This window comes from Callithrix jacchus, chromosome 4, assembly GCF_049354715.1.
Source record: "Callithrix jacchus isolate 240 chromosome 4, calJac240_pri, whole genome shotgun sequence".
NCBI classification, from domain to species: domain Eukaryota; kingdom Metazoa; phylum Chordata; class Mammalia; order Primates; family Cebidae; genus Callithrix; species Callithrix jacchus.
The window spans coordinates 102,859,816-102,879,197 of record NC_133505.1 but is presented as its reverse complement, the minus strand read 5'-3'; the positions used below and the strand labels follow the sequence as shown (position 1 = coordinate 102,879,197).

At 40.3% G+C, this 19,382-nt stretch overlaps 1 protein-coding gene across 31 annotated transcripts in view; it reads right to left on the bottom strand.

Annotated features, from left to right (window-relative positions):
• KLHL32 (kelch like family member 32) overlaps positions 1-9,985 on the bottom strand; it is a 204,830-nt gene extending 194,845 nt beyond the window's left edge. For all 31 annotated transcript variants that reach the window (XR_013534396.1, XR_013534394.1, XR_013534395.1 and 28 more), the window contains exon 1: positions 9,592-9,985. The gene's annotated coding sequence lies outside the window, so the exon portion shown is untranslated. The remainder of the gene's footprint in view (positions 1-9,591) is intronic.
• Positions 9,986-19,382: the final 9,397 nt, after the last annotated feature.

Here is a 19,382-nt window from a genome sequence, read left to right as displayed (position 1 = left end):
AAGGAAGGAAGGAAGGAAGGAAGGAAGGAAGGAAGGAAGGAAGGAAGGAAGGAAGGAAATGATAACCTCTGTTTTGGTAGTAAAGATGTTAATCACATATCAAGACTTCTACCCAGACAGGGCACCTGGTTGGTAGAGAATTGTCTATATTGTTTATGTGTCCACTGAGAGCTGTGACCTTGGAACTGATTTAACTTGCTATTTGTTGTTGTTGTTGTTAAGCGTGAATGACAAGAAAGCAAAGGTCCAGATCCAGGGGGCCTGGCTAGTCCTCTGAAGGTAGGAATAAGAAGCAGAGTGTGAGCAGCTCACTGCACTCTAGACCATGTCTTCCAAAGCAGACCTATCACCAAAATCACTCAACGGGAGTTCCTTAATACACAAATGGCTCAGCACTAATGCAGATTCTCACACAGCAAGTATAGGAGATCCAGTAATCTATATTTTTTTAAACAACCTCAGGTCATTCTGAGGACCAGCCTGGTTGCAAACTCTAGAGTGCATGTATTTGCAGGACAGTGGTAAGTAAATGATTTTCTGATGCAAGTTTCTACAATGCCTAATCAAAAGCAATACCAGAGTAGCCTTAATACAAACAAAGCACTTAGAAAACATATCTAATTTTATCTCATGCACAACAATGTGAGAAAAGTAAGATTCTTTGTGTTATTCCAATTTATACAGGAGACTTAGGCACAGAGTTCTGAAGTCAAGGTCACAGAGTAAAAACACAAGGAAACTGATGCTGCCTGGTTTTGCTCTTTCAATCTACTTACTGTGTTGACCCCTAGCCTTACAGTAATCTACAGAAACAGTAACAGTGAGAGGTTATTAGTACTGATCTGTGACTCAAGCCACCATAAGTGAGTGCTGCCTAAAGAAACAGCCTTATTAACCTTGGCACTGTCCTTAGGAGGCCTCAAACCTGGCCAAGGAAGGACATGTGGCTAACTCCTGGGAGATGACCCTCTGTCTCAGCTGAGATACTGGTAGGTGCTATGCCACCACATAGAAAGACTCTCCTGAAACTGTCAAAATGCTTTTACCTCTAGGTCAAATGTGAGGCTCCAGATACAAAGGGGTGATGCACCACATCCTAAGGAAGTTTTTGAGAGCAGTGATAACCTGTGTTTCTTTAACATCTTGGTGAACAGTTGGCCACTGATATGAAGGGCTCACTTAATGTTGAGATGTGAGAAGTCCTCTTCCATCCTTGCCTTGTCCCTGAATCCAACAAAGGAGTCATATACCAGTAACTGCTAACTGAGGCACTCTAGGTCTCTACATGAACAAAGAAAGGATGGCAATAGAATTCTGAAGCAATCACCGGATATGAATCTCACAAAATGGGTCAAAGTAGAGAAAGCAGAATTCCAAGAATATAGTGCCCAAAAGGAAAAATTCAGTAATCAACACACATGTTTTGAGGGATATGGGAATTTCATCCCTTATTAGGTCCAGGAGTAAAACATATTATTTTCAAAGGCGTTATGTAGGGGTGATGTTCCTGTCAGATAAACCATGTAACTAATTCCTTCTGTCCTAATTCCATGCTAGTGAAATCCTTAACCACTAAACCCTTAACTATTATGAAAAAAATGTGCTGGCCAAAGACTTCCACCCACATCTGCAAGCCCCGTGGCAGTTACATATACAGAATATACTAATATTCTACGTTAATTAGCAAAATACAATAACAACAATTTAACTACAGGCTTCTGATGGGTAACACTGATAAAAACAGCATGAAACACAGAAATTAAACATTGGCAACTTGGTAAGGTACAGTGGCTCAGATCTAAAATTCCAGCACTTTGGAAGGCCAAGGTGGAAGAACTGCTTGAGCCCAGGAGTTCAAGACCAGCCAGGGAAACGTAGTGAGACACCCATCTCTACAAAAAACTTTTTTTAAAAAATTAGCTGGGTGTGGTGATACAAACCTATAGTCCCAATTACATGGGAGACTGAGGTGGTAGGATTGCTTGAGCCCAGGAGATTAAGGCTACAATGAGCTGTGATTGTACCACTGCACTCCAGCCTGGGTGACAGAGAGAGAATTTGTCTCTAAAAAAAAAAAGGAAAAATAAATGACAACTTTGTGAAACAGTACAAGGTCAGAGAAGGGAGACTTATCAGAAAACCCTATAGATAACACTAAGATTCACAAATTAGGATTTCAGTAAAAAGTCAAATTAAATCCTGTATAGAAAGGCCTAAGGGCTATGCATGAGTTTCTCAAAGGACTTTTTATCTTTTAGGAGGCCCCATCTGTAGGTGATCTTGAGCATCTCCAATAAATGATAAATAGCTTTGGCCCAAAGGTAAAGAAAATAAGATACGGCAAAATTGAATCAGATTGTAGGTAATTAATGTTTTCATAGAAGAAAAAAACAAAACCTTGATTCCATATTTCTTTAGGCTTTGACGTCTCAAAAAAAAAAAAAAAAAACAACTCACTTAGCTCTATCAGCTCAAGGACATCAAGCTAGGAATGACTAGTGAAAGTTTATGCAGCCAAAGGGTTATCTGATTATACCTACGCCACTGCCTATTAAAAAAAACAGCATTTTTTAAAAGAAAGTCTCCTTTCTGAAAATACCAAGCAGATTAGATGAGGAAGCAAGTGAAAGAGAGACTCTACCAGAATAAATCTCCTCCACTCAGATACCTGTATCAATTATGAACCTAAATTTCCAAAATAATAACCATACCTATTGCTTGGGGAGTGGTTTAGAATAAACCAGTATCTTCACATTTAGAGCAGGATTTTTTCACAATGATTTTATAACTTTGCTGGTCTGTGAATGTGATGCAGACACAAGACCTGGCACTGATGTTAACTTGGCTACCATATTTTTCATCTGAGAATCTATACCTTACTATAATCAATCTTGATTACAAAATATTTTTTACAGTATTCTTTTCTGGAGCCACAAAAAATCAGTAAAGGAGTTTCTGTCTTTAATAAAATTTGTCTTTCACAAAACTTGTCTTTCTTATTTTAGGTATCTCAACTAATGTTACCAACTACTAAAAATGCATCTGAATTGTGAAACTGCACTTTATCTTTAGAAATACTGAAATAAATAAATAAATGCATACATGCATACCAGGTATAAGCAGAGCACATTTAGCACAATAAAAAGTATTTTATTTAAGGACATGATTTATGATCCATCGTATGATGAAAACAGAACTTAGCTTGGTCTATGGGATCCTATAATATATTACTCAGGCTAACTTCCTACAAATGTTCTTTATCACCAGTTTGGTAGACTGCTCGCAGTTCCTGCTGCTCTCTAGGTTCTCCCTAGGCCCATGAGCTGGGGGGGGTGACTTGAAAAGAGTCAAGCCATGCTAATCTCATGTACACTCCTGGGTCATCAGAAACTCACATGACATTTCAACACAGAAGAAGGAGTTACTGGTGGGAACAGGGAATGGGTGAAGTCGTGGTGTGGAGAAAAAGAAAAAAAGATAACTAGAAAGTATTCTATTTGGGGAGGTTTTAATTGTAACTTAAAAGGGAATTGAGGAGTGTTTTATTTGATCCTGGTGAGCTTTTGACCTTTTCATAAAATTTACATAATTCAGCATGAAAGGAAACTTCCAGTTGTCAAGAAAGACGTGGGCTCTAGAAATTGACCTTGCTGAAAGGCTAGGAGGTCTGTACCCGCCAGGTACTTGATGCTGCCACTATTAATTCCACAGGAAACACAAGGGGCAGCTCTGTGCTTTTTGTAGATGTGGACCCCTGAGGAGATTCTATTATAGAGCCCAGAGGGCTGTCTGGGTAGGAGGAAACTGACTGACCCCTCCTTCTTTTTCTTGTGACCAGGCCAATGCTCCAGGGGCTGCATAAAAGAGGGAACAGTGGCTTGTCAGAGAGAAAAGACATCATTAATCCCAAAATATGCATCCTCCTTGGGAGAGCCCACCTAAGCAGTGTACTACATCACTAAAAGCTCCATAACGTAACAAGGCTAGCTCCGCTCCAAAGCCAGCATACCAGATTAAGACATTTTATATGGCTCAGGAAATTTAAATGAATTCCACCATCATTTTGAGGAGAGAAAGGTAGCGGGGAAAGGAGAGGCAAAGGGAAGGAATTAATAAGTACTGAGATTTTATTATACACCAATACTGTACTAGATGTTTCTATGCATATCTTCTTTAATCTTAAAAACAGCTCCATAATCTAAGTAACAGAATTCCCATTTTACAGATGCAGAAAATGAAAGTGAGAGAAGATATATAACTGGACTGTAAGTCACAGAACGAAGAAGTATCAGATTTAGTATTCAAATCCAGGCTCCAAGGCTCAGGTTTTTCTGGTTGTGCCATGCTACCTTGCACTTTCCATTGTAGAAATAAAAATCATAAATAAGGTTTCTAAGTAGTGATTTTAAAAGAGGTATCAGAACTTGTGTCATAAAGAATTGCAAAATGCCTCCTCTACTGCTCTATTGTCTGTGCCATTAGCATCAAATGTGTTCTCACTGAAGCAATCAGCTAGGATGGGACTTCTTTTTCCATCAATATCTTGTACAACAAACCGGTTGTATCATCTGGGTAGGGAAGGGAGAGGGTAGCCCTGCTTCTAAGTAACTGGAATTGGCTCATCTGGCATGGGAAGTAGAATACATTATGCCTCAAATAAACACGTAGGAAAATGTTGACAAGAGTCCATGAAAACTGCCAGAGACATTTCTTCTTCGTTTAAAAATCATCTTATCAGGTTGGTGACTTCAACCTTGCAAGTGCAAAAGCTATTTTAGACAAATTTACAGCTTTCAATGTTTTTTGGCATCCATGGAACTAATCCGACTCCAAGTCAAGTCTGCAAAACTGTTTTTTTCTACATAGTTCTTTTAAAAATCTCACCAATACTTAGTGCCATATGTCAAAATCAAGTTAAATTAAATACATTAATGCATTGCAACGTGTATATGAAATAGGGAAAGAACAAAAGAAATATGAAGAAAGTCGAATACTTCACATTGCTCAGCTCCTCAGGTAAAGATCTTGGCAAGAAGGGTCTGGGAATGAAAGATCTAATTAGAAATTCCAGGAAAAAGGTGAACAAAATGAATTCCATCTACTAATTCACAAGAAGAGAGGAAATAAAATGTTCTAGGATAAATTCTAAAGTTCTACTCTACAAATTGAAAAACAATTCTGAAATAATAAGCAGTCATATAAGGAGAGAAGGGGAGTAAGACACTGCCTGATGCAGAGACATAGCCACATCTATCTATGCTGTCACCAAAAAGCCCCCTGCTTATCAAGAAAGATGGGCTCCTTACAGTATCATTTTTTCATAATATTTTCCATTACTTGCTAACTATATATTGTACTTGACAGGAATTAAAATCCCTCTAACTTTAAATTCCTGTCATGACAAATAAGCCCAGTGCTAGCCTCTAGCTATGACATCTTCTATTTTATTTCATCCTGTTACCTTGTGCTGAACGTTCTAACAGGTAGCCCTCCCATCCAGTCACTGAAGATCTAGTACTTAAATGCAAGTCTAACTCCCATTTGCTTGTCACATTTCTTTCATATCTCTATTGAGGTAATCAATAAAAATATTGACCCAACCAGGGATGAAGATTATAGTAAATTTATCTGTCACCAAAGCCTTCTCTCTGGATTTGAGTATAGCTTTTCAAATGGTTAACATACAGCCCATATTTTCCCTTACTTGTTTCAAACATATGAAACTTCATCAAAAGTATATGCAACCTTAAAATCTGTATATGCAAGAGTCTCCTTAGCCTCCAAGTCTATGAGGCTACTAGAAAAAATATAATTACATCTTTTATCATCTAATTTGCAAGAATCTTTTCCCATTTTTGAAAATCCATATATTTATCCACTCCAAATGAATTCATATAAAATATCTGTGTACTATCTTTCCACAGAAAAGTGATATCATGAAAGGAAATTATGTACCAGCCATCGAACATTAAAAATATAGATGCATCATAATGGTTTATGGGTATTTATTGTGTGCCAGTCGCCCTATAGAGAATAGAATACTTGGTTTGCCCTTTGCCTTTATGTTCAGTCTTTTAGAATAATCAGTACTACTACAGTCTCCAGATTTTTCTGTATGGTTACAACTCCTCTCCTAGACTCCTTGCCGACTTTGTCTTCCTCCATCCCCTCCTACCCATCCAGTTTCATCTTCTACTGCACTCCATCTTTGAGACCATAGTTCTTCCACAGCTTTCATGACCTACTCAGCTACAATTAGCTCATCAGTATGAGATATCACCAGCATCATCCTCTTAACCCACATTTCCAATAGACTGTCTGGTGGAACCTCCCATCTTTCAATAGCTATAAGGATTTTCATTTAATATAATTGTACACAGCCATCAAGTTCCAGGACTAATCCACCTGCTACATAGGGACTGACCTGATCTCCACTATCAGAACATTTTAAAAATTTTCCATGTGTCTGAGCTTCTCATATTTCCATTGTAATATTTAAAACATAACTCCCTCAAAATCACGATTTTCTATAACGTGCATTATGTAACAGTCGGGAAGAAGGAATGTGAAGTGAGAAGTGCAGCTGAGGTTTCAATTTCATTGGTCCAACTGGACTTCGCAGTCTTAGATCCTCCATCTGTAAAATGGAAATAAGATGCCCATTTTACAGAGTCATCGTGAAGCCAATATGGAAGTAGCTTGCTCACAGAAGGGCTCGAAGAGTAGATGCTGCCAGGAGCAGTGTGTTTGCTCTGAATCCTTGAGGGCAGAGATGGTATCTCCATGACACTCAGCTAGGACTTTGTTAGAACATTACTAACACATACCTGCATAGCTTCTTACTAGGGGTGCAACATATTTCCATGAAAGGAAAATTGAAATGCCTTTATTTACTGTTAAAGCATCTTTCTGGAGGAGGATTTTGGAAAGAGAACCATTAGAAGCCACTGATCAAATCTTTTGGCTTTTCCTTTTAACTACACCTCTCTGGATCCACCAAAGAGACGACATAAATAAAATGACACTCCTTCTCTCTGACTATTTACCTACTTCAGTGAAGTCCACTAGATCTCTGTAGCTCTAGTAGAAACAGGAGAAAATGGCAGCTTCTCAAAATGTATTTACCTCACTACAAGACACAGTTATTTAAGGAGTAAACATTTTAGATACCAGGTGTTGGGATTTAATGTCTCTGGGTTCCCATTTATGTTTTTGCTTCTTTGCCACCTTGTAGTATTCAGTGGTGGGTTTTAACTAATAACCTAACACTTTAATCAGACGTTTTCATTGAAAGACTCAGCATGCTCCATTTTCTGACCAACTTTTTATTCTACCTCTTCCTATAACAAGCACTCAACTGGCTTTTTCTCCACTTCTTTGCCTTATGCCAAGAAAAAAAAATTAAGCCAGGAACATAAGTTCTAAACTATAAATGCTTTTGTTTCACCAGATTCAAAAATTCCTATTTTGGAGCACTTTATGCTCTTTTATTTTCTGAGATATAAGAGAGAGATCTAGGAAACCTCAAAAATAATTTTGAACGTGTTTATTGAAGAACAAAGGTAGAGCATTTATTAGACTTTAATATTGAAATAAAAACTGATCCCTCATAATGATGGATGTATTTGTTCACATCAGTATTTTATTAAAGAATAATAACTTAAAATTGGGTGAGAACTCAGTAGTTTTGGGTTGCAAACTAGCAGGCCACAGGCCAGATATGACCCAGATACATTTTTTATGTGGTCCTACAGCTTTTACAATTAAAGACACCTCATATAAAAAAATCCAGAAGCTTCTGTTTTCCTTGAAACACTGTCATGTTTTAGAGCCTGGATAGTAACAATCAGCTACAGTGGAGTGATAGCTGCCTCCTTTACAGTGGTTTGCAAAGTTCCAGGGTCCACGGTTCACACTCCCTATCCCCTCTCCCAGGTGTCTTCTCTAGGCCTGCTGCACTCCTCTATCTTCCTTGTCAGATCCTTACACACATCTGAAACACAGACACAACTTTTTTTGAAGGGCAAGGAGACTGGATCCAGAAAGGGCTTCCCCATTCACTAGCTATGTATGACCTTCAGCAAGATTTTAGTCTTGGGTTCCTCAGCTTTAAATTGAAAGTAATTTCTTGGCCTCAAAGGATTAAAAAAGAAGGGGGGATTAAAAAAGAAGTATATGAAAAGTGCTTTCTACACTGTAATGCAAAATGTTTGTCATCATCATTCATTTCCCAGAGCTCTGTGAGTTGCATAAATCCCCTTTACCTCAGTCGTTATTTGGCTTACTCGCTCCTCACGTTATTTATTACACTCTCTATGACAAAGTTTAAAATCTAAATTAGAAGAATTTGGCTTATTTCCTTGTCTCATTTAACAAGAAGTAGAAAAGATGAACAAATATCAAAGGAAAACACAATGAATTCTTGAATGTCAGTGGATCTTTACTGGGTCATTTGTTTGTGATGGAGGTATGAAACTCATGCAAAGTGTAATTACTGGATTGCTGATGACTTCATGTACTGTGTTACAGATTCACCCACTAGACAGCTGAAGCCTCAAAACAAAACAAAACTGACAGCCCAGGTACTAGGGGCTCCTGTGAAACAGAAGTTCTGACGTCTTTCATGGACCTATCAGTGTTCCAGTAGAGGACCCAGTCCATCAGACAAAAACCAAAACCAAAACCAACTACACTTGCATATAAGCTCTAGCAAGCCATGGCACACATTTTATATCTATCTCTATATGTGTACAGAGGTAGACAGATTTCCAAAAAAATAAGGGATTTGAAAGAAAACAGAATCTTCTCAGAAATGGGCAGAGGTGCAGCAAACTGCACTTAAATAATGATGCAGGGGATATAAAGATGTATGTCATGAATGCTACCTTTTTACATTACGAATTCACAAACATGTATTCCTGTTCTGGTCAATTTATGACAGAGGCTCATCCTTATGGGGGGAACCACAATTAAATCATTTTCTGCTTTTAACTTAAAATAATTACGACTAAGTGAACTGCCAAATGAAACTGTAAATAGAGGGGAAGAAGGGATCTAAACTGGAGTCCACTCTCTTTCTAAGATCACTAAAATGGGAGTAAATTATGATTCAAGACACAATCCGTTGAAAAATTCATCTGACGAATCCTTTTTAAAGCATACCATATAGTGCAATTACGGCTTTTCTTTAAGTTGAATGAAACTGCCACCTGAATACAGATTAACGAATGCCTAATTACCACAAGGTCCTCAGTGTATATTTTATTTTAAATATCAAAATAAATAACAGCATCATTTAAGAAACCAGGTCTTTCAATAGATGTCCCTGGGCTGATGTTTAAGCAAGTCTCCTTGGCAACCAAGGAGCACAGTACATACTGGGCTGGGGGGGAAGGGAGGAAGGGGTAGCGACTCCAGGGCTGACAGCATAAGTAACCTGAGTAGTGGCTGCTCCCGTTAAACGACATGGGCAGAGGCTGCATGGGTTGCAAGCCCCTGAGAAGTCAACTCCGGGTCCGCCACCACTGGTGCAGCCTCCCACCCTCTCCCTCGGGTCTGCAGAACAGGTTACAAGGAGAGAGACTGGCTTACCCGACGGGGTGAGAGGTCTGTTGGGTTAGGTGCCCGACGCGGCAGCGCAGGCACCGGCCTCTCGTTGATGCACAGTGGCTCTGCTTCGCCCCACGACGCTGAGGTAAAGAGAACCCGCAGTAGCTTCGCTCTGCCGGTTTGGGGATGCAGTAGTGAAGACGAACGTGCTAGCGTATGTGTGTGTGAGAGTATGTGTGTGTGCCTGCGTGCATGTGTGTGCGCGCGAGTGCCTGCGCGCTCCCGGACTGTCGCGCGGGGAACTGCTCCCTAGTAAATAAAAAGCTCTAGCCAGCACTGCAGGTGGCACGTCCCGCTGGCTCCACCCCAGGCGGTCGCGTCAGCCTGGAGACGTACCTAGGCACCCCCGAGGCGGGTTCAGGCGCCGCAGGGCTCCGCCCCCTGCCGCCTCCAGCGAGCCCTCGCGCTCGCTCCCCCTCCCCCTCCCCTGCGAGCCCGCGCGCATCCCCTCCCGCCCCACGCGCAACGCCGCCGTCCGACGCCAACGCGCTCGCTCCTCCGCCGCCCCCCGCCCACGCCGCAGGCTGGCAGCCAGCGCGCGCCGCAGGCCCCGGAAGTCCCCACCTCCACGCCGCCCTCCTCCTAGCTCTCCGGCACCTGCGCCGCGGGCGCCTGGGTCACATGTGCAGCCTGCAGCCACCACTGCGATGACTGAGACCCTGGAACCCAGCCTGCTCGCCACCAGACTCCCTTCCCAGGGCTGGGGGCAGCCCGAGCGAACAGACGCTGTGGCCCTAACTCGGTGTTCCAGAGGGTCCTGGTTCTGCTAACTTGTGAAGTTCGAGTTGCCGCTATTCCTAACGGCCCTACAGTGGCACTCCTTGGGATAATACACTTTATGGTACTGACCAGAACAAAATAAACAGTAACTTTAAGAAATGACAGGGGACCAGCCTCCCTGAAGTTGACGAAATCCCCAAGTCTGAGAAATGAGAAGGGGTGTGATTAATGTGGTTATTGCTAATTCAGCAATAAAACTGCAAACACACAACAACCACAGAACCATACCATTAAATTCCAGGGCCTGGCACACTCTCGTGCCACTTGCGGGTCATTCAGGTCACTCCTGTGTAAAACATGCTGAGAAACTCACACTAAAGCAAAGTGAGTAATTTTAATAGGTACATATTCCACCACTGCATTGAAAACCTCAGTCCAACGTGGAGCTAAACCACCAGAAGCAGGTAGAATGTGACTAAATTGGAGTAAACTGTATTTCGTAGAAGTTCAGGATTTAACTTACTGAAAAGTTGGTATGTTAATCCTACTTCTTGCAGGTTTATTATGTTCTGCCTCAGAGTTGGACTAGGAACAGTGCCTTGATCTATTTTGAGGTGTCCTTAATGTTCTCATTGGTCCCAAATCAGTGGTTCATCGATTATTTTCTACTTCTAGATCCACAAGATTTTGGGGTTTATTCATTTGCTCCTTCTGGGGGTTATCTGTCTGGCTTCTAGTGCTTCATTTTCATGGTTTTGATATTTGGACGTTAGGATGCTGGGTACCTACTTGTGTCCTGGACACATCAAAGGTACAGGGGAAAGAATGACAACTGACTACAAACATCAGGTGCGGTGTCATCCCAAGAATTTTTTGTAAGCAACTTGACAGTTTTCATTGTGTTGTCTTATATCAGAAAATCAAATATGAAAGCATCTTTGAACCAAAAATATTGACAGTGATTGGTATCAATAAATAAAACACTTCTTTAAGATTCCCAAGATAGATGTTTGTCACTAAAGTGAGAATACTTAAAATTTTAATCCCATTTATGTTGATTGGATTATCTGTTTAGAATAAACACAAGCTATTTATTTAGTATAATTAAGTAGAGCAAAGACTATAATTGCATTTACACAGGAAAAGAATATTTACACTGCCAACTCACCATCTGTGTGACTAGGAAGTCTTACTGCCCAAGCTGGGTGTGTGATAGTATCTCCTGGTACTAGCACAATGTCTGCCACATAGTATCTGCTCACTAAATATTGTTCATTGACACACAGAGTTGAGGTTTAAATGTTAAATGCCTAGTAAAATGTGTAGTTCAAAGAGGGCAAGTTTTTCCTAAATTACTCCTTAGTATTGATTTAAAGTTTATGTTTTGTCTTAAGCCTCTTATTTCTCTAAAATAAGAGACAGTAATTTATTCAATACCCATCAAATTCAACACAAACATATTTTTCAGTTTACTCCACTCCTAGAGGAGTAACTAGGTATTGGGCAATATTTCTTTTTTTTTTTTTTATTGCATTTTAGGGTTTGGGGTACATGTGCAGAACATGCAAGACATTTGCATAGGTACACACATGGCAGTGTGTTTTGCTGCCTTCCTCCCCTTCACCCACATTTGGCATTTCTCCCCAGGCTATCCCTCCCCAGCTCCCCCTCGCTGTCCCTCCCCTATTCCCCCCAATAGACCCCAGTGTTTGGTACTCCCTTCCCTGTGTCTATGTGTTCTCATTCTTCATCACCCACCTGTGAGTGAGAATATGCGGTATTTCATTTTCTGTTCTTGTGTCAGTTTGCTGAGAATGATGTTCTCCAGATTAATCCATGTCCCTACAAACGACACGAACTCATCATTTTTGATTGCTGCATAATATTCCATGGTGTATATGTGCCACATTTTCCCAATCCAGTCTATCATCGATGGGCATTTGGGTTGGTTCCAGGTCTTTGCTAATGTAAACAATGCTGCAATGAACATTCGTGTGCATGTGTCCTTATAGTAGAATGATTTATAGTCCTTTGGCTATATACCCAGTAATGGGATTGCTGGGTCAATTGGAATTTCTATTTCTAAGGCCTTGAGGAATCGCCACACTGTCTTCCACAATGGTTGAACTAGTTTACACTCCCACCAACAGTGTAAAAGTGTTCCTATTTCTCCACATCCTCTCCAGCATCTGTTGTCTCCAGATTTTTTAATGATCGCCATTCTAACTGGCGTGAGATGGTGTCTCAATGTGGTTTTGATTTGCATCTCTCTAATGACCAGTGATGATGAGCATTTTTTCATATGTTTGTTGGCCTCATGTATGTCTTCTTCTGTAAAGTGTCTGTTCATATCCTTTGCCCATTTTTGAATGGGCTTGTCTGTTTTTTTCCTGTAAATCTGTTTGAGTTCTTTGTAAATTCTGGATATCAGCCCTTTGTCAGATGGGTAGACTGCAAAAATTTCTTCCCATTCTGTTGGTTGCTGATTCACTCTAGTGACTGTTTCCTTTGCCATGCAGAAGCTGTGGAGTTTGATTAGGTCCCATTTGTCTATTTTGGCTTTTGTTGCCAATGCTTTTGGTGTTTTGGTCATGAAGTCCTTGCCTACTCCTATGTCCTGAATGGTTTTGCCTAGATTTTCTTCTAGGGTTTTTATGGTGCCAGGTCTTATGTTTAAGTCTTTAATCCATCTGGAGTTAATTTTAGTGTAAGGTGTCAGAAAGGGTTCCAGTTTCTGCTTTCTGCACATGGCTAGCCAGTTTTCCCAACACCATTTATTAAACAGGGAATCCTTTCCCCATTGCTTGTTTTTGTCAGGTTTATCAAAGATTGTATGGTTGTAGATATGTTGTGTTGCCCCTGATGCCTCTGTTTTGTTCCATTGTTCTATATCTCTGTTTTGGTACCAGTACCATGCTGTTTTGATTACTGTAGCTTTGTAGTATAGTTTGAAGTCTGGTAGTGTGATGCCCCCCTGCTGTGTTCTTTTTGCTTAGAATTGACTCGGCTATGCAGGCTCTCTTTTGATTCCATATGAAGTTCATGGTGGTTTATTCCAGTTCTGTGAAGAAAGTCAATGGTAGCTTGATGGAGATAGCGTTGATTCTGTATATTACTTTGGACAGTATAGCCATTTTCATGATATTGATTCTTCCTTAACCATGAACATGGAATGTTTCTCCATCTGTTTGTGTCCTCTCTTATTTAATTGAGCATTGGTTTGTAGTTTTCCTTGAAGAGGTCCCTTACGTTCCTTGCGAGTTGTATTCCTAGGTATTTTATTCTTTTTGTAGCAATTGTGAAAGGCAGTTCGTCCTTGATTTGGCTCTCTTTAAGTCTGTTATTGGTGTATAGGAATGCTTGTGATTTTTGCACATTGATTTTATATCCTGAGACTTTGCTGAAGTTGCTTATCAGTTTCAGGAGTTTTTGGGCTGAGACGATGGGGTCTTCAAGATGTACTATCATGTCATCTGCAAACAGTGACAATTTGGCTTCCACCTTTCCTATTTGAATACCCTTTATTTATTTGTCTTTCCTGATTGCTCTGGCTAGAACTTCCAGTACTATATTGAATAGGAGTGGTGAAAGAGGGCATCCTTGTCTAGTGCTGGATTTCAAAGGAAATGCTTCCAGTTTTTGCCCATTCAGTATGATATTGGCTGTTGGTTTGTCATAAATAGCTTTTATTACTTTGAGATACGTTCCATCGATACCGAGTTTATTGAGGGTTTTTAGCATAAAGGGCTGTTGTATTTTGTCAAATGCCTTCTCTGCATCAATTGAGATAATCATGTGGTTTTTGTTTTTGGTTCTGTTTATGTGGTGAATTACGTTGATAGACTTGAGTATGTTGAACCAGCCTTGCATCCCCGGGATGAATCCTACTTGATCATGATGGATAAGTTTTTTGATGTGCTGTTGCAGTCGGCTTGCCAGTATGTTATTGAAGATTTTTGCATCTATATTCATCATGGATATTGGCCTGAAGTTTTCTTTTCTTGTTGGTTCTCTGCCGGGTTTTGGTAACAGGATGATGTTGGTCTCATAAAATGATTTGGGAAGGATTCCCTCTTTTTGGATTATTTGGAATAGTTTCAGAAGGAATGGTACCAGCTCCTCTTTGTGTGTCTGGTAGGATTCGGCTGTGAACCCATCTAGACCTGGACTTCTTTTGTGTGGTAGGCTCTTAATTGCTGCCTCGACTTCAGACCTTGTTATTGGTCTATTCATAGTTTCGGCTTCCTCCTGGTTTAGGCTTGGAAGGACACAGGTGTTCAGGAATTTATCCATTTCTTCCAGGTTTACTAGTTCATGTGCATAGAGTTGTTTGTAATATTCTCTGATGATGGTTTGAATTTCTGTGGTGATTTCCCCTTTATCGTTTTTTATTGCATCTATTTGGTTGTTCTCTCTTTTCTTTTTTATCAGTCTGGCTAGTGGTCTGTCTATTTTGTTGATCTTTTCAAAAAACCAGCTCTTGGATTTATTGATTTTTTGAAGAGTTTTTTGTGTCTCTATCTCCTTCAGTTCTGCTCTGATCTTAGTTATTTCTTGCCTTATGTTAGGTTTTGAGGTTTTTTTGATCTTGCTCCTCAGCTCTTTCAATTTTGATGATAGGGTGTCAATTTTGGATTTCTCCACTCTTCTCATATGGACACTTATTGCTATATATTTTCCTCTGGAGACTGCTTTAAATGTGTCCCGAGATTCTGGTATGTTGTGTCTTTGTTCTCGTTGGTTTTGAAGAAATTCTTTATTTCGGCCTTCATTTTATTGTTTATCCAGTCAACATTCAAGAGCCAGTTGTTCAGTTTCCATGAAGCTGTGCAATTCTGGGTTAGTTTCTGAATTCTGATTTCTAACTTGATTGCACTATGGTCTGAGAGACTGTTATGATTTCAGTTGTTTTGCATTTGCTGAGGAGTGCTTTACTTCCAATTATGTGGTCAATTTTAGAGTGGGTCTGATGTGGTGCTGAGAAGAATGTATATTCTGTGGATTTGGGGTGGAGAGTTCTGTAAATGTCTATCAGGTTTGCTTGTTCCAGGTCTGAGTTGAAGCCCTGGATATTGTTAATTTTCTGTCTCGTTGATCTGTCTAATATTGACAGTGGAGTGTTAAAGTCTCCCACTAATATTGTGTTTGGATTCTAAGACTCTTTGTAAGTCATTAAGAACTCGCCTTATATATCTGGGTGCTCCTGTATTGGGTCCATCTATATTTAGGATCGTTAGCTCTTCTTGTTGTATCGATCCTTTTACCATTATGTAATGACCTTCTTTGTCTCTTTTGATCTTTGTTGCTTTGAAGTCTATTTTATCAGAGATGAGAATTGCAACTCCTGCTTGTTTTTGCTCTCCATTTGCTTGGTAAATCTTCCTCCTTCCCTTTATTTTGAGCCTTTGCATATCCTTGCATGGGAGATGGGTTTCCTGGATACAGCACACTGATGGGTTTTGATTTTTTTATCCAATTTGCCAGTCTGTTTCTTTTGATTGGTGCATTTAGTCTTACATTTAGGGTTAATATTGTTATGTGTGAATTTGATACTGCCATTTTGATGCTAGCTGTCTGTTTTGTTCATTAGTTGATGAAGATTCTTCATTTTGTTGATGCTCTTTAGCATTTAGTGTGTTTTTGGAATGGCTGGTACTGGTTGTTCCTTTCTATGTGTAGTGCCTCTTTCAGGAGCTCTTGTAAAGCAGGCCTGGTGGTGACAAAATCTCTGAGTACTTGCTTGTTCGCAAAGGATTTTATTTTTCCTTCACTTATGAAGCTCAGTTTGGCTGGATAGGTAATTCTTGGTTGAAAGTTCTTTTCTTTAAGGATGTTGACTATTGGCCCCCACTCTCTTCTTGCTTGTATAGTTTCTGCCGAGAAATCTGCTGTGAGTCTGATGGGCTTCCCTTTATGGGTGACCCGACCTTTCTCTCTGGCAGCCCTTAGTATTTTCTTCTTCATTTCAACCCTGGTGAATCTGACGATTATGGGGCACTATTTCTTTCTTAGGTACCATTACATATGGTCTTTCTCCTTATTAAGAAAATGACTTAAAATAATACTTTCCAAAAGCTGTTCTTTGGAATACTAATTATTTGTTGAGCGATTTTTTTGAGGTTCTGGAATGTGTTAGGCAGCATAATCCACACAGGTCTTTTAGTTGTCAATAAATATACATTGTTCCTGTTTTAATTTAATGATGTTTCTTTATGAGAGATGAGCTGAAGAAGACTTTTTTAAAAACTGTGAGTCTTTGGTTGCAACTGAAAACTCTCTGCCCAGTTTAGGCAAGAAGGAACTTAATAGAAGGAAATCAGGAGCTTACGAATTGATGGGAAGCGGCCGGGGAGCAGGAGGCTCGAGCATGTAATCCCAGCACTTTGGGAGGTCGAGGCAGGTGGATCACAAGGTCAGAAGATTGAGACCATCCTGACTAATGTGGTGAAACCTGTCTCTACTAAAAATACAAAAAAATGGCCAGGCGCAGTGGCTCAAGCCTGTAATCCCAGCACTTTGGGAGGCTGAGGCCGGTGGATCACGAGGTCAAGAGATTGAGACCATCCTGGTCAACATGGTGAAACCCCGTCTCTACTAAAAATACAAAAAATTAGCTGGGCATGGTGGCGTGTGCCTGTAATCCCAGCTACTCAGGAGGCTGAGGCACGAGAATTGCCTGAACCCAGGAGGCGGAGGTTGCAGTGAGCCGAGATCGCGCCATTGCACTCCAGCCTGAGTAACAAGAGCGAAACTCCATCTAAAAAAAAAAAAAAAAAAAAAAAATTAGCCGGGTGTAGTAGCATGCACCTGTGGTTCCAGCTACCTAGGAGGCTGAGGCAGGAAAACTGCTTGAACCAGGGAGGTGGAGGTTGTAGTGAGATGAGATTGCACCACTGCACTCCAGCCTGGCTACAGAGCAAAACTCTGTCTCAAAAAAAAATTTTTTTTTTAAATTGATGGGAAGCCTGTCTAGATATCCAGGATAGAAAGCTAGCAGGAGTAACAGCAACTCCAAAGTGTACAGAAGTAGTGACAGCAGTGATAATAATGTGAGGGCAGGAATGTTGTGATATGGGATCTTTTATTGCTGAAATGGGCGAGCCCAAATTGATTGCTCTTTGTACTCCCAATTGTAGTCTGCAGCTTCCAGTTGCCCTAGCCTAGAGCATTGGCCTGTCCCTCAGTTGTGGTAGTGTGGGACCCCTGCTCATAGCTCCACCAGATTTAAGAAGTAGAGTGGAACTGGGTGGCTGGAAGATGGCATATGTTCACTACAGGAAATAGGGTGCCAGCTCAAATGAGTTGGGGAAACACTGAACTAGGTCCCTGTCACATTGGCATATTAAAGACTGAGGTCTTGCACAAAAGAAACCTTTTTCACTTTCTTAAACAAGTATCCTAGAGTTTGGCTGAGTATGAAATACTTTTTTGTTTTTTTCTGCTTTCCTCTTAATATACTTTGGTAAGCATCTTGGAACACAAGTTTTTGGAGCATTTTTTTTTTCATCTATCATCAGCCTGTCCATGAGCCAAGATATAAGAGGGTAGCATACATCTAGTGCTGTGAGTCTTTATAAAGTCTGTATTCTGACAGCTCCAGGAGAGCAGATTTGAAACTGTCTCTAGACAGATCAGATTGCTAGCTAAAACTACATCATGAAAAGAGAGCTATGTCATAGTTCTTTGTTCAACTCCTGATAGCTGCCTCCTCCTAAAGCAAGTAAGGAGGAAAGTGTCATTCTTAATGCCAGTGTTATAGTTTTCAATCACAAACCAGTAGTGACATTAAGGAATCACTGAGCCATAGTTCTAATTACTGTATGATTAGAGAGAACAGATCAGTATTAATTATCCCAAAACAAAAATACATTTTCTCTGCTACATTCTCGGATATCAAATGCTGTTGTTGTTTTCAGTCTAATTCACCATAATCAACTAGACACATAATGGGAGCTTTGTAAAAATTTAAAGTGCTGAATAGAAAATAGCTGCTACCTATAAGAAAGAATATTCTAATTGCACAATGAAATAGGTTCAACAAAATACAAGTCATCATTGGATAGGGCAGATTTAAAAATAAATTGTAATTTTCATGTATCAGATTGGCAAAGATGTAAAAAGATCATAATACCTAGTGTACAGAGAATATGGGTAAAGAAGAGCGTATGAGAATGCCAGTCAATACAAATATTTTGGAAGATGACTTGTCAGTATTTATATTCATTATTTTTTCTTAAAAGCTTATGCTTTTGGTCCAGCAATTCTAATTCTAAGAACTCATCCTAGGGTTACCTCAAGCAAAAGTGCAGAAACTTATGTAAAAGGATATTCATGATAGCTTGGTAATACTCGAGAGAGAAAAAGGGAGGGAGAAGGGGAGAGAGAGAGAGAGAGAGAGAGAGAGAGAGAGAGAGAGAGAGAGAGAACGAACTATTATTTGGGGACCAGTCAAATTATGAAGATACTAAGTATCCATTTAAAAAACAGAGTATATCTTTTCACACTGTTATCAAAGATCTATCACTAAGTGAAAAGTGCAAGTGGAAGATCAATAGGTATAATGTGATATAGTTTGTGTAAAAGTAGAGGAGGAGAAGGAGGGAGATGTGTGTGTAACTGTGTGTGTTTTTCCATTTTACTGGCTCAGGAGGAGATGCATGAATCTGAAGATGCCTTTGTTCAGCCCCATATGCATCAAGGTCCCCAGACCTTCCATGGCACCTCACTACCATCGATGTTCTGTGCCACACTCTAACCCGGGAATTCACATATGTCCTAGGCTATCCAAAAGGTCAGGATAGGCTCCTCTTAGGGTTCATATTCTTTCCTTCTGGATGTTGGAAGGTGGGACACCATGGAAAGGAAAACTAACACACTCTCTAGCACAGGTGACAGTTGTATTGGTCTTAGTTGAATGAAGACTTGGTGTCAACAGGTGCTGGAGGTGGCCAGCAGTGTGCACAGTGGTAGAGGATGCTGTCTGTGAGGCTGACACTGCTCTCCAACAATTTTCCTTGACCAGGCCCCTTTCCCTCACCCAAAGAACCATGCTC